The 12,589-nt window shown below is 38.9% G+C and overlaps 1 protein-coding gene across 2 annotated transcripts in view; it reads right to left on the reverse strand.

Moving 5' to 3' along the window:
- The window catches only part of RSRC1 (arginine and serine rich coiled-coil 1), a 451,806-nt gene extending 439,373 nt beyond the window's left edge, over positions 1-12,433 (reverse strand). For both annotated transcript variants that reach the window (XM_061417479.1, XM_061417473.1), the window contains exon 1: positions 12,349-12,433. The gene's annotated coding sequence lies outside the window, so the exon portion shown is untranslated. The remainder of the gene's footprint in view (positions 1-12,348) is intronic.
- Positions 12,434-12,589: the final 156 nt, after the last annotated feature.

Genomic DNA, 12,589 nt, shown 5'->3' on the forward strand with positions numbered 1-12,589 from the left:
AACTATCTAATCTTATATTCTCACATTCCCTAAAGATAAAAGATATTTTACTATCTTTTACAGTTAAACTTTCCTAACTGAAAATTGTAAAATTTTCATCTCTGTTCAAGCTATCAGAAATTTTTTATCTCTGTTTCTTTCCAAGGCAAACCATTCAAAATCACGGTAATCTAAGTCTCTGCCCTGACCAGTAACGCTGAAGAAGCTAAAGTTGAACGGTTCTATGAAGACCTACAAGACCTTCTAGAACTAACACCCAAAAAAGATGTCCTTTTCATTACAGGGGACTGGAACGTATAGAAAGTAGGAAGTCAAGAAACACCTGGAATAACAGGTAAATTTATCCTTGGAGTACAGAATGAAGCAGGGCAAAGGCTAATAGAGTTCTGCCAAAAGAACGCACTGGTCATAGCAAACACCTTCTTCCAACAAAACAAGAGAATACTCTATGCATGGACATCACCAGATGGTTGACACAGAAATCAGATTGATTATATTCTTTGCAGCCAAAGATGGAGAAGCTCTATACAGTCAGGAAAAACAAGACTGAGAGCTGACTGTGGCTCAGATCATGAACTCCTTATTGCCAAATTCATACTTAAATTGAAGAAAGTGGGGAAAACCACTAGACCATTCAGGTATGACCTAAATCAAATCCCTTATGACTATACAGTGGAAGTAAGAAGTATTTTTAAGGGTCTAGATCTAATAGTCAGAGTGCCTGATGAACTATGGATGGAGGTTTGTGACATTGTACAGGAGACAGGAATCAAGACCATGCCCAAGAAAAAGAAAGGCAAAAAAGCAAAATGACTGTCTGAGGAGGCCTTACAAATAGCTGTGAAAAGAAGCAAAGCGAAAAGCAAAGGAGAAAAGGAAAGATATACACCCATTTGAATGCAGAGTTCCAAAGAACAGCAAGGAGAGATACGAAAGCCTTCCTCAGCAATCAATGCAAAGAAATAGAGGAAAACAACAGAATGGGAAAGACTAGAGTTCTCTTCAAGAAAATTAGAGATACCAAAGGAACATTTCATGCAAAGATGGGCACAATAAAGGACAGAATTGGCAGGGACCTAACAGAAGCAGAAGATATTAAGAAGAGGTGGCAAGAATACACAGAAGAACTGTACAAAAAAGATCTTCATGACCAAGATAATCACAATGGTGATAATCACTTACCTAGAACCAGACATCCTGGAATGTGAAGTCAAGTGGGCCTTAGGAAGCATCACTATGAACAAAGCTAGTGGAGGTGATGGAATTCCGGTTGCTGCTGCTGCAGCTTCAGTCATGTCTGACTCTGTGTGACCCCAGAGACGGCAGCCCACCAGGCTCCCCTGTCCTTGGGATTCTCCACGCAAGAACACTGGACTGGGTTGCCATTTCCTTCTCCAATGCATGAAAGTAAAAAGTGAAAGTGAAGTCGCTCAGTCGTGTCCAACTCCTAGCGACCCCATGGACTGCAGTGCACGAGGCTCCTCCATCCATGGGATCCTCCAGGCAAGAGTACTAGAGTGGGGTGCCATTGCCTTCTCCAGGAATTCCAGTTGAGCTATTTCAAATCCTGAAAGATGATGCTGTGAAACTACTGCATTCAATATGCCAGCAAATTTGGAAAACTCAGCAGTGGCCACAGGACTGGAAAAGGTCAGTTTTCATTCCAATCCCAAAGAATGGCAGTGCCAAACAATGCTCAAACTACCACACAATTGTACTCATCTCACACACTAGTAAAGTAATGCTTAAAATTCTCCAAGCCAGGCTTCAACAGGATATGAACCGTGAACTTCCAGATGTTCAAGCTGGATTTAGAAAAGGCAGAGAAACCAGAGATCAAATTGCCAACATCCGCTGGATCATCGAAAAAGCAAGAGAGTTCCAGAAAAACATCTATTTCTGCTTTATTGACTATGCCAAAGCCTTTGACTGTGTGGATCACAACAAACTGTGGAAAATACCTCAAGAGATGGGAATATCAGACCACCTGACCTGCCTCTTGAGAAACCCGTATGCAGGTCAGGAAGAAACAGTTAGAACTGGACATGGAACAACAGACTGGTTCCAAATAGGAAAAGGAGTACGTCAAGGCTGTATATTGTCACCCTGCTTATTTAACTCATATGCAGAGTACATCATGAGAAACGCTGGGCTGGAGGAAGCACAAACTGGAATCAAGATTGCCGGGAGAAATATCAATAACCTCAGATATGCAGATGATACCACCCTTATGGCAGAAAGTGAAGAAGAACTAAAAAGCCTCTTGATGAAAGTGAAAGAGGAAAGTGAAAAAGTTGGCTTAAAGCTCAACATTCAGAAAACAAAGATCATGGCATCCAGTCCCACCACTTCATGGCAAATAGATGGGGAAACAGTGGCTGGCTTTATTTTTCTGGGCTCCAAAATCACTGCAGACGGTGACTGCAGCCATGAAATTAAAAGACTCTTACTCCTTGGAAGGAAAGTTATGACCAACCTAGACAGCATATTAAGAAGCAAAGACATTACTTTGCCAACAAAGGTCCATCTAGTCAAGGCTATGGTTTTTTCAGTGGTCATGTATGGAGGTGAGAGTTGGACTATAAAGAAAGCTGAGTGCCGAAGAAATGATGCTTTTGAACTGTGGTGTTGGAGAAGACTCTTGAGAGTCCCTTGGACTGCAAGGAGATCCAACCAGTCCATCCTAAAGGAGATCAGTCCTGAATATTCCTTGGAAGGACTGATGCTGAAGCTGAAACTCCAGTACTTTGGCCACCTCATGTGAAGAGCTGACTCATTTGAAAAGACCCTGATGCTGGGAAAGATTGAGGGCAGGAGGAGACGGGGAGGACAGAGGATGAGATGGTTGGATGGCATCACCGACTCGATGGACATGGGTTTGGATGGACTCCGGGAGTTGGTGATGGACAGGGAGGCCTGGCATGCTGTGGTTCATGGGGTCGCAAAGAGTCAGACTGAACTGAACTGAATTGAAAATTCTAAAATTTCAAATGGATAAGACCTCATTAATCATCAACAAAGTGCAAACTGAAACAATACACCATTATCATGTAACTCATAAAATATGAGAAAGGAAATGTTAACTAATGTACCAAAGTTGATGAAGTATTGTTAACTAAAATATCAAAAATGAAGTCTAACTGTTCACATTGCTAGTACCCATAAAAGTGGTGATAAAATCCTTCCAGAAAGCAATTAAACAATTTAAATAAAGAGTTTTAAAAATGTTGATGCTTCTTTGACAAAGCAATCTTATTTCTAGGCATATATCTGCAAAGTTTTCCTTAAAAGATATATTCATGAAGATATTCATTGTAGCATTATCTAAAACTGTATGTACAGAGGGCTTCCTTGGTGGCTTAATGGTAATGAATCCACCTACCAATGCAAGAGACATGGGTTTGACCCCTGATCCAAGAGGATACCACATGCCCTGGAGCAACTAAGCCCGTGCCCCACAACCCCTGAGTGTGCTCTAGAAACCGGGAACCACAGCTACTGAGCCCATAAGCGACAGCTACTGAGCACACTAGAGTCTGTGCTCCGAAACAAGAGAAGTCACCACAATAAGAAGACCATGTACTGCAAGAAGAGAAAAGCTTCTGCAGAAACAAAGATCCAGCACAGCCAAAAACAAATACAATAAACAAATACAATTAAAACTGCATGTAGAGAGACCACAATGTAAGAAAATATATGCATATGAGTAAAAGCAAAAATGAAGACAAGTGATAAATATTTAAGTAAGGAAATTGGGTAATTTTTTTCTCTTTTTTAACTGTATTCTATATGGCTATGGTATATTTACTATACAAAAGAAAAAACATATAGAATATAAAGTTTTTATATTTAGACAATAACTGATAAGAAGCCTACTTGTCTTACTTTAAAGTTAGATTCTCATATGGAATCTTATTTTTTTACTAAAATAGATATTAGCTATCTTTGGATGTCACATAAAAGCAAGATCCATCTTTCCTAATAGGTAGGATAGTTAATGAATCAGATAAACAAAAATCTCACACTTCATCTTAATATTTATTTAAATTAAGTTAAATATCATTACTCTAAAAAAAAGCAATACATTAAATTACAGCTTTGTTTTCAGAACCAAGTGAGCCATCCCTTCCTTGACTATAATGCAATTCTAGTTGAAAGTCACTGTTGTAACTCAATTCAAAACTTAAAGCTATTTACCTGGAGCCAGAATTAGACTTTAAATATAGTTCTGAACCTCAAAGCTGTTCACATTTCTAACATTTCACAGTTCAACTGAACATTGGAAAAACTTGGTTTTGAAAAGCTCAGTAAATCACTAGCACATCTAAGCCCGTTTCCTCATTGAAAACAAAACTGCACTTCATGTAAGATCACCATGATCCTCTCCAGCTCTCAAAATACTACAATTATGAAATCTTATATATACATACAGTATATATGTACATACATACATATATATTTAAATGTGTGTATATAATAAACTAAAGATCCTCTTGATGAGGGTAAAAGAGGGGAGTGAAAAAAGCTGGCTTAAAGCTCAACATTCAAAAAACAAAGACCATGGCATCCAGTCCCATCACTTTATGGCAAACAGATGGGGAAAAAGTGCAAACAGTGACAGGTTTTTTCTTGGGCTCCAAAATCACTGCGGACAGAGACTGTATCCATGAAATTAAAAGACGCTTGCTCCTTGGAATAAAAGCTACGACAATCCTAGACAGCTTATTACAAAGCAGAGACATCACTTTAGCACCAAAGGTCCACACAGTGAAAGCTATGGTTTTTCCCATAGTCACGTACAGATGTGAGAGTTGGACCATAAAGAAGCCTAAGCGCCAGTGCCGAAGAATCAATGTTTTCGAAACATGGTGCTGCAGAAGTTCTTGAGAGTCCCTTGGACTGCAAGGAGATCAAACCAGTCAATCCTAAAGGAAATCAACCCTGAATATTCACTGGAAAGAATGATGCTGAAGCTGAAACTCCAATACTTTGGCCACCTGATACAAAGAGCCAACTCACTGGAAAAGACCCTGATGCTGGGAAAGACTGAGGGCAAGAGGAGAAGGAGGTAACAGAGGATGAGACAGTTGGCTGGCATCACTGACTCAATGAACATGAATTTGAGCAAACTCCAAGAGACAGTGAAGTCAGGGAAGCCTGGCATACTGTAGTTTATGGGGTCGCAAAGAGTCAGACATGACTTAGTGACTAAAAACAACAATAACATGTATTTACATATTTATATCCATATAGCCATTATATATCATATATAACCACATATCTCTGTATATGTATATATGTATGTATATACATATATATGTATTTCATTAAGGAATTTATATATAATTGATAATATTGATCATCTAAGCATTCTAATTTCCTTTTTCTTTCTTTCTTGTTTCAACCTTTAAACAGTTAAGAATTTTCTCTACTTGCAAATAACCAAATTAAGATGGGTTTTTATTTATTACCTGGTTTAAAAAATACTAACATTATAGTAAAGGATAAAAAAGTATAAAGAGGATAAACAAGACCAGAGGAGAAAACTACAGGAACAGTAGACAAGATATGTCAACAAATTTTTAGCAAATAAAAAACAGATGCAGGATTTAGAACTAAGAATGCTGAACATCAAGCAACTGCAGAGATTTCCAATTGAAGAAAAGCCAATTCACATAGCAAAAATCAGAAAGGATCAGGAATTTGAGACACCAGATACCACAGCAGGCACAATGAGGCACAGAACTAAAAAACAAAGGAATTGGTTGAAATTCTATAAAAGAAGTAATTGCTCAGGTCCCCTATGCCATTCAACCAGATCAGTTCAGTTCAGTCGCTCAGTTGTGTCCAACTCTTTTCGACCCCATGAATCACAGAACACCAGGCCTCCCTGTCCATCACCAACTCCCAGCGTTTACCCAAACTCATGTCCATTGAGTCGGTGATGCCATCCAGCCATCTCATCCTCTGTTGTCCCCTTTTCCTCCTGCCCCCAATCCCCCCCAGCATCAGAGTCTTTTCCAATGAGTCAGCTCTTCGCATGAGGTGGCCAAAGCACTGAGTTTCAGCTTTAGCATCATGGGGGACTGCTATTCCCCATTCCCAGAAGGAGAGGTGGTTTATTTTAGAAAAATGATGAAACAGTGAAGCACCAGGTCCAGGGGTACAGGAAAAGAGGGCAGAGAAATGTTCCACTAAAAGTTAAAGGGATTAAGTGAACCATCTAACAGTAAATACTATCACCTATGTGGACTTCCCTGGTGGCTCAGACAGTAAAGCGCCTGTCTACAATGCAGGAGACCCTGCTTCGAGCCCTGGGTTGGGAAGATCCTCTGGAGAAGGAAATGGCAATCCACTCCAGTACCATTGCCTGGAAAATCCCATGGACAGAGGAGCTTGGTAGGCTATAGTCCATGGGGTCGCAAAGAGTCTGACACGACTGAGCAATTTCACTTCACTTTGTGTGTACTTGGCTCCAAGAATTCAGAGTATTCTTTTCTCCAAAAACTAAACAGTACCTGGAAGAAGCCATATTAAAACCAAGTCCACCAGTTAACAAGCCCAAACCTTAAACACAGCAAACTTTTTTTTTAATACTTCTTTTTGCTTTGGCCATGCCACACGGCTTGTGGGATCTTAGTTCCTTGACCAGGCACCAAACCCGTGTCCTCAGCAGCAAGAGTATGGAGTCTTAACCACTGAAATTCCCCACAGTAAACTTTTTTCTACAAAGGTTTCTTCTGGTAACTTTTTAGTAATTATACAACAAAAGAAAACAAATCACATGATGAAACTCTTCATCATAAGAGACAGAAGCCAAGCAGAAAAACAAGCAACTCATAGTAAGCCAGGAACATGCAAGAAAACTTCAAACAAAACACTATCCTCAGAAATGTATGAGAAGATGATCCAAACAAGAATAGGAGGAACAGCCATAGAATAGGAGAGAAATCTTGGAATTTAAACAAACAATAAGTTGTAAGTAACACAATAGGGTCAGAGGATACTATCAAAGGGCTCATGAAAAGTAGAAAGAAAAAGATTAAAAAAATAGGAGGTAAAAGAGGATCAACCCAGGAAGTCCAATATCCAATTAATATATATTCCAGAAAGAAACAGAGCATAGAAAACAGAAAACTATCCAAAGAATAATTTTTAAAATTTACAGAATTGAAAGACTTGAATTGCCCTAAGTCCCTGGGACAATGAATTTGAGAAGACCTATACCTGACATACCTCATAAAACTTCAGAAACGAGAAATACAAAGAAGAACCTAGAAACTTCTAAAGGTAAAAAATGGTAAAAGGCATAGGGCTTCTCAGCAGCAACACAGCAAACAATGGAGACTTGCCTTCAGAGTTTTAATTGAAAATCATTTTCAAACTAGAATGTATATTCAGCTGAAGCATAGATCTAATATGAGATCAGAATAAAGACATTTTCAGATATGCAAGGGCTCCAATTATACCTTAAGCTCATCCTTTTTTAGGAAGGTATTGAAGAATGTGCTCCAACAGAAAGACAGAGTGAATAAAGATGACCCAGATTCAGAAATAACACTTGAGATAGGTTAAAAAGTCCCAGAGTGATAGCATGCCAAGGTATAAGGAATACATCAATGAACAAGAGAGAAAAATCCTTGCCCTCAAGGAGTTTACATTCTAGTTTAATAGTAGTTCCCAATCGGTTCTGTAGACCCCAGGTTATTCCTAAGACCTGAAGGGATCCAACCAGCCAAAACTAGTTTTATTACGACGCTAAAACTTGATTTACCTTTTTACTGTGTTGACTTTTGTGCTGATGATGTAGAAGCAGTGGTAGGCAAAATTGCTGGTGCTTTAACAGGAATCAAGGTAATGGGACCAAACTACTAACAGTCACTGAATTCTTCACTGCAATATACAGTTGTTGTTGTTGTTTTTTAAAGAAAGGCAGTTTCACTTAGGTATGTCCTTGATAAAGCAGTAAAATCATTAATTCTATAAATTTCAACCCCTGAGAACACATCTTAATATTCTGTGTGATGAAATAGGAAACACAGAAACTAAAGAACAACAGGTTATCTTGAGGAAACATTTGTGCAGCTGAATAACAAATTGAACTAGCTGCTTTTATTGTGAAACACTATTTAAAAGAACTGACTGTGATTATTCAGACATGGGCATGTGACATTTTTTCAAGAATGAATTAAAGGAGTCTATCCTTTAAGGAAACTGTCAATTTGTTGCCAGTGATAAAATCTGATCTCTCAATTAACGAATATATATGGAATCTAGAAAAATGTTACTGATGAACCTATTTGTAGGGAAGGAATGGAGAGGCAGATGGAGAGAACAAACGTGTGGACACAGCAGAGGAAAGAAAGGATGAGACAGACTGAGAAAGTGGTATTGACATTTATACACTATCATGTGTAAAACAGCTAGTGGTAAGTTCCTATATAACACAGGGAGCCCAGTCTGGCACTCCGTGATGACCTAGAGGGATGGGATAGGGTAGGTAAGGGAGGCAATATATATAATTATGACTGATAATGCATTGTTCTATGGCAGAAACCAACACAACATTGTAAAGCAATTTGCCTCCAATTTAAAAATAGATTAAAAATAAAATATAATACTAACACAAAAAAATTTGAGCGCTCAAACAAAAATCAAAATGTTGGATGACTTGTATTTGTCACCATGAGACTGACAACTTCTCAGCACTTAAAGATTTCTTTGAGGAGGTCAATGGTGATATTAACAAATTGGAATTTTTAAATTATATAATGAAAAGTTTGTCTATATTTAGAAGCTACACATAACTCACTGAACCAGTATTTTCCAATAAGCCAATGTACGATGTCACAGACTCATGTTATGAGTAAAATATCCATTCAGGGTAGGAGACAAACCGATAGACTTTAATGTAACAGAGCATGAAAAGGTCATTGACATCGTTTCAAATACCACATTGCAACAAATGTTTAAGAAACTACTACCTGTCAAGTTATGGCACAGTATTAAGGAAGTAATTATCTGAAAAGGGTATTAAAATACTATTTTTTCCAACAGCATTATCTGTGTGAAATCCGGATTTTCTTCATATAATTCATTCAAAAAGTCATCACAATAGACTGAATGTGAAAGCAGATACAAGAATCCAGTTGTCTTCTATTAAGCCAGACAGTAGAGATTTGCTGTCTGGAAAGGAAAAATAATGCCACTTTTTTCACTTTTGTTTTGGAAAATATAGCTATCTTTCACATCAAATATGTTATTTATGTTACCAAGTAATGGATTTATTACTGTTATTTGTATGTGGACTAATTAATAAATACTTCAAATTTTTGTTTTAATTACTAGAAAGGCAATATTTCTAGATATAGCCCATGTAGATAAAAGTCTGTGGGGTTCTCTATAATTTTTAAGCATGTAAAGGGATCTTAAATCTAAAAAGCATGAGACCTACTACTCTAAGGTACCTATAGTCATTTTTATTCTACATTTTTGTCCAGCTTAAGTACCTACATAAGGCATAAAGAAGTAGGAAAAAAAGAAAAGGAAATACATCTAATTATGTATCTTGCTGATGACCAAAAAAAGAGACTGAGAGGTGGGTATACATTTTTCTATTCTTTAATGTCAAATAATGTAATTCATCCATATTAGAAGAATGATTACATTTAACTCAGAAAAGTTAATGGAAGATATACAATCCTTCCTTAGAGTAACCAAATGAAAAAATGATTAAAAAATCAGTCATAAATTTATAAATACTTTTTCTGGTGATGCATTTACATTTCAAAAAAATCACACCAAAGTATAATTAATCTCAATAAGAGAAACAAAAAGTCATTACATTTCTTTATTATAAATAAACTCAAATACTTATTCAGAAAAGGAACTGAACACTAAGAACAAATCAAAGGTAGGTCCAAAAACTGTCTTCTCATCAATGACAGTACTGAATTCCTACTCACTACCCTATATACTTATCACTGGATTTCCATAATGTCACTAGCATGTAATTTGCTCATTCAAGTCATAGTGGTTGATTTATATTATATCACACATTTCCAGTAAGGAAGAACTGTTTTTATTTAACTCCATTGGTAAGTATAACACATGGCAAGATGCATTAATAGCTCTTTCCAGTAAGAGCAAAGATAAATTGAGCATAGATTTTTAGGAGTCCCAGAACCTAACACTTTTTCAATCCATCTGTAAGCAGAAAAGGCAAATAGGGAGAGAAGGCTCTCAGTTTTCTGTTCTCACTTGTCTCTATTACTTCCTGGTTGCAGTTTCATGGTAATAAACCATATCCAACTAACTCCCATTACAGAATTGAAGCTATAACAATAATGACTACAGTAGGACATCAATTTACAAAATCATCATATTGTAAAGTTTAGGTGATTGACTGAAGATGTAGAAGCCAAAATGCGTCATTCAAAAGAGAGCTTAAAGGCATACACAAGTAGTTCCTTTGTCTGGTAATCAATAAGGTAAAGTAAGCAGTTATCTTTTTCAGAAAGCAGGCAGTTAGAGAGAACAAATATTCCTAAAGGACATGACATTTTATAATTATTTCACCACTACTCATTCTTTAGTTTATCAAACTATAATCTTTTTGATCTTGGACACATGACCAAATAAGGGCAAGGGGGAGGAACAGTCATTTCAATGGGAAATCCACCTCAAAGGTATAAAGTAAAAATGGGGTTAACATCATTTAACATAGGAAGAAATCCACAAACAAGTACAGAATCACCCGAGGCAATAAAACAACTAAGGTAAAATTCTAGCTTAATGAGCAAAATAAAGCAAATCTCAAGAGGTACAGAATTGTTAAAACATTCCTCCCAGCACAACTAAAAATTTGCAGACTGGCATCTTTTTTCATTAAAGCATTATCAGTCATAGGAATTTCTTCCCAATGGTTTGAAAATAAAAGTGGAAAATACACCAATACATCTAATATAACAATCTTATTAGAGAAGTTTTCCAACTCATAGTACAACTGTTTGCTTAGTCAAGCTGGTAAGGCCAATTAGTAAGACTAGGAAGACTAGCCAAGCTGGTAGGTGCCAGCTGCCTTTATTTCAGTTTCAAACATTTTTAGCCCTCTTACTGAAGAACATACAGTAATAAAGTGCTACCACTTAGCAGGAAATCTTTGTCTGCAAAGAAAGTGAATATTTATAGACTCTAGAGCTAAAGGGGCTCTCAAAGGATACCCAGTTTCCCCAGGAGGTTGCACCTGTCATATCTGCTATAATCCTTAAACCCAAAAACCGCATATCTTCCTCACTTAGAGCTTTTATGGCTAAGTCCAAAGACGACAACTGGAAAACTTTTTTGTGACAACATGAAACACTTTTATTTAACTACCTAGTACCTAATCAGTTGAAACACAAGTAAGTTACTGCTAATTCTGGGCGGGCCGGCGGGGGATGGGGGGAGGGGGGTGCGGGGAATGGCCTCCACTGTGCATTTAAAGATATATAACCTCTGAAAGAAAATTAAGGTTGACCTAAAAACAAGAGCAGGTAACATGTATACTAGTGCATAACCTCTCATAGACCATAGACAGCCATGTGCTCTTGGTCTATGACTACAAGTCCTGAAATCAAGGAAAGAGATGAGTATTAAAGGCGAATAAATATAACAAATATATTTATTTGTTAAGGAAGGAAGTCTATGTCATCCTGCATCACCTCTCTTCCCAGCATGCCAGTGTGAGCCAGGAAGGATAGGAGGTAGGGTAGGGGTGGAGGTGCGGATTCGAGTGAGGGAGGGTAAGCTGGAAGAGCAGGCGAATTTAAAGTAGATGTAACACAGTGGATGGGACAGAGTACACCAGGTTGCAGCCTCCTTCTCGCTCCACCCTACCTAAAACTAGTAACCAAACTCCAGTCACATCTTACAAGACAAACCCAGAAACCAAAGGCAGGCTATCAAAGATCAGGGACTGGAGGTGGGGGCGGGAGAGAGAGAGGTTTTGAGGAGGGAAAGGGTAAAAGAGTAGGCTAACTCTCCCTCACCACCTCTAGACTCAAGGCCTAGCCTGAGGCCTGCGTGAGCGTACAGCCCTATAATCGCCACCACCCTAAGGCCCCAGCTTGGCCCTCAAAAGGTCAGAAGCCGCCAGGTGCCCAGCGCATGCGCACTGCGCTACCCAGCACGCCGCCGGACCGCCAACCCCCTACCCCCACCCGCCTCCCACAGCCGCCGCCGCCGCCGCCGCCGCCGCTGCCTCCAGTACACAAGCAGCGCCAGGCCCGCGCCGCCTCACGCCAGAGTAGGGCCTTGGAACCCCTCAGCTGCGGGCGCTGCCTCTCAGGTCCCGGACGCGGGCATCACCTGGATTCCGGCCTTCGGGCTTACACCTCCAGTAGACTTGCAAGCACCGCAGACCTAGATATGTTTCTTCAAATCTGGGCGCCGCCGGCGCTCACCGAACTTGCTTCAGTTTAAGCTCACCGCCTTCCTGGTTCCACCACCAGGCAGCGTCAGCCGAATTTTCGAGTGCATCGATGGAAGCTGCCAGGCGTTAGGAGAGCCGAAGGAGTGGATTGTCACGCCGCCAATTTTTTGTTTGGTG

Source organism: Bos javanicus, chromosome 1, assembly GCF_032452875.1.
Source record: "Bos javanicus breed banteng chromosome 1, ARS-OSU_banteng_1.0, whole genome shotgun sequence".
In the NCBI taxonomy this organism is placed as follows: domain Eukaryota; kingdom Metazoa; phylum Chordata; class Mammalia; order Artiodactyla; family Bovidae; genus Bos; species Bos javanicus.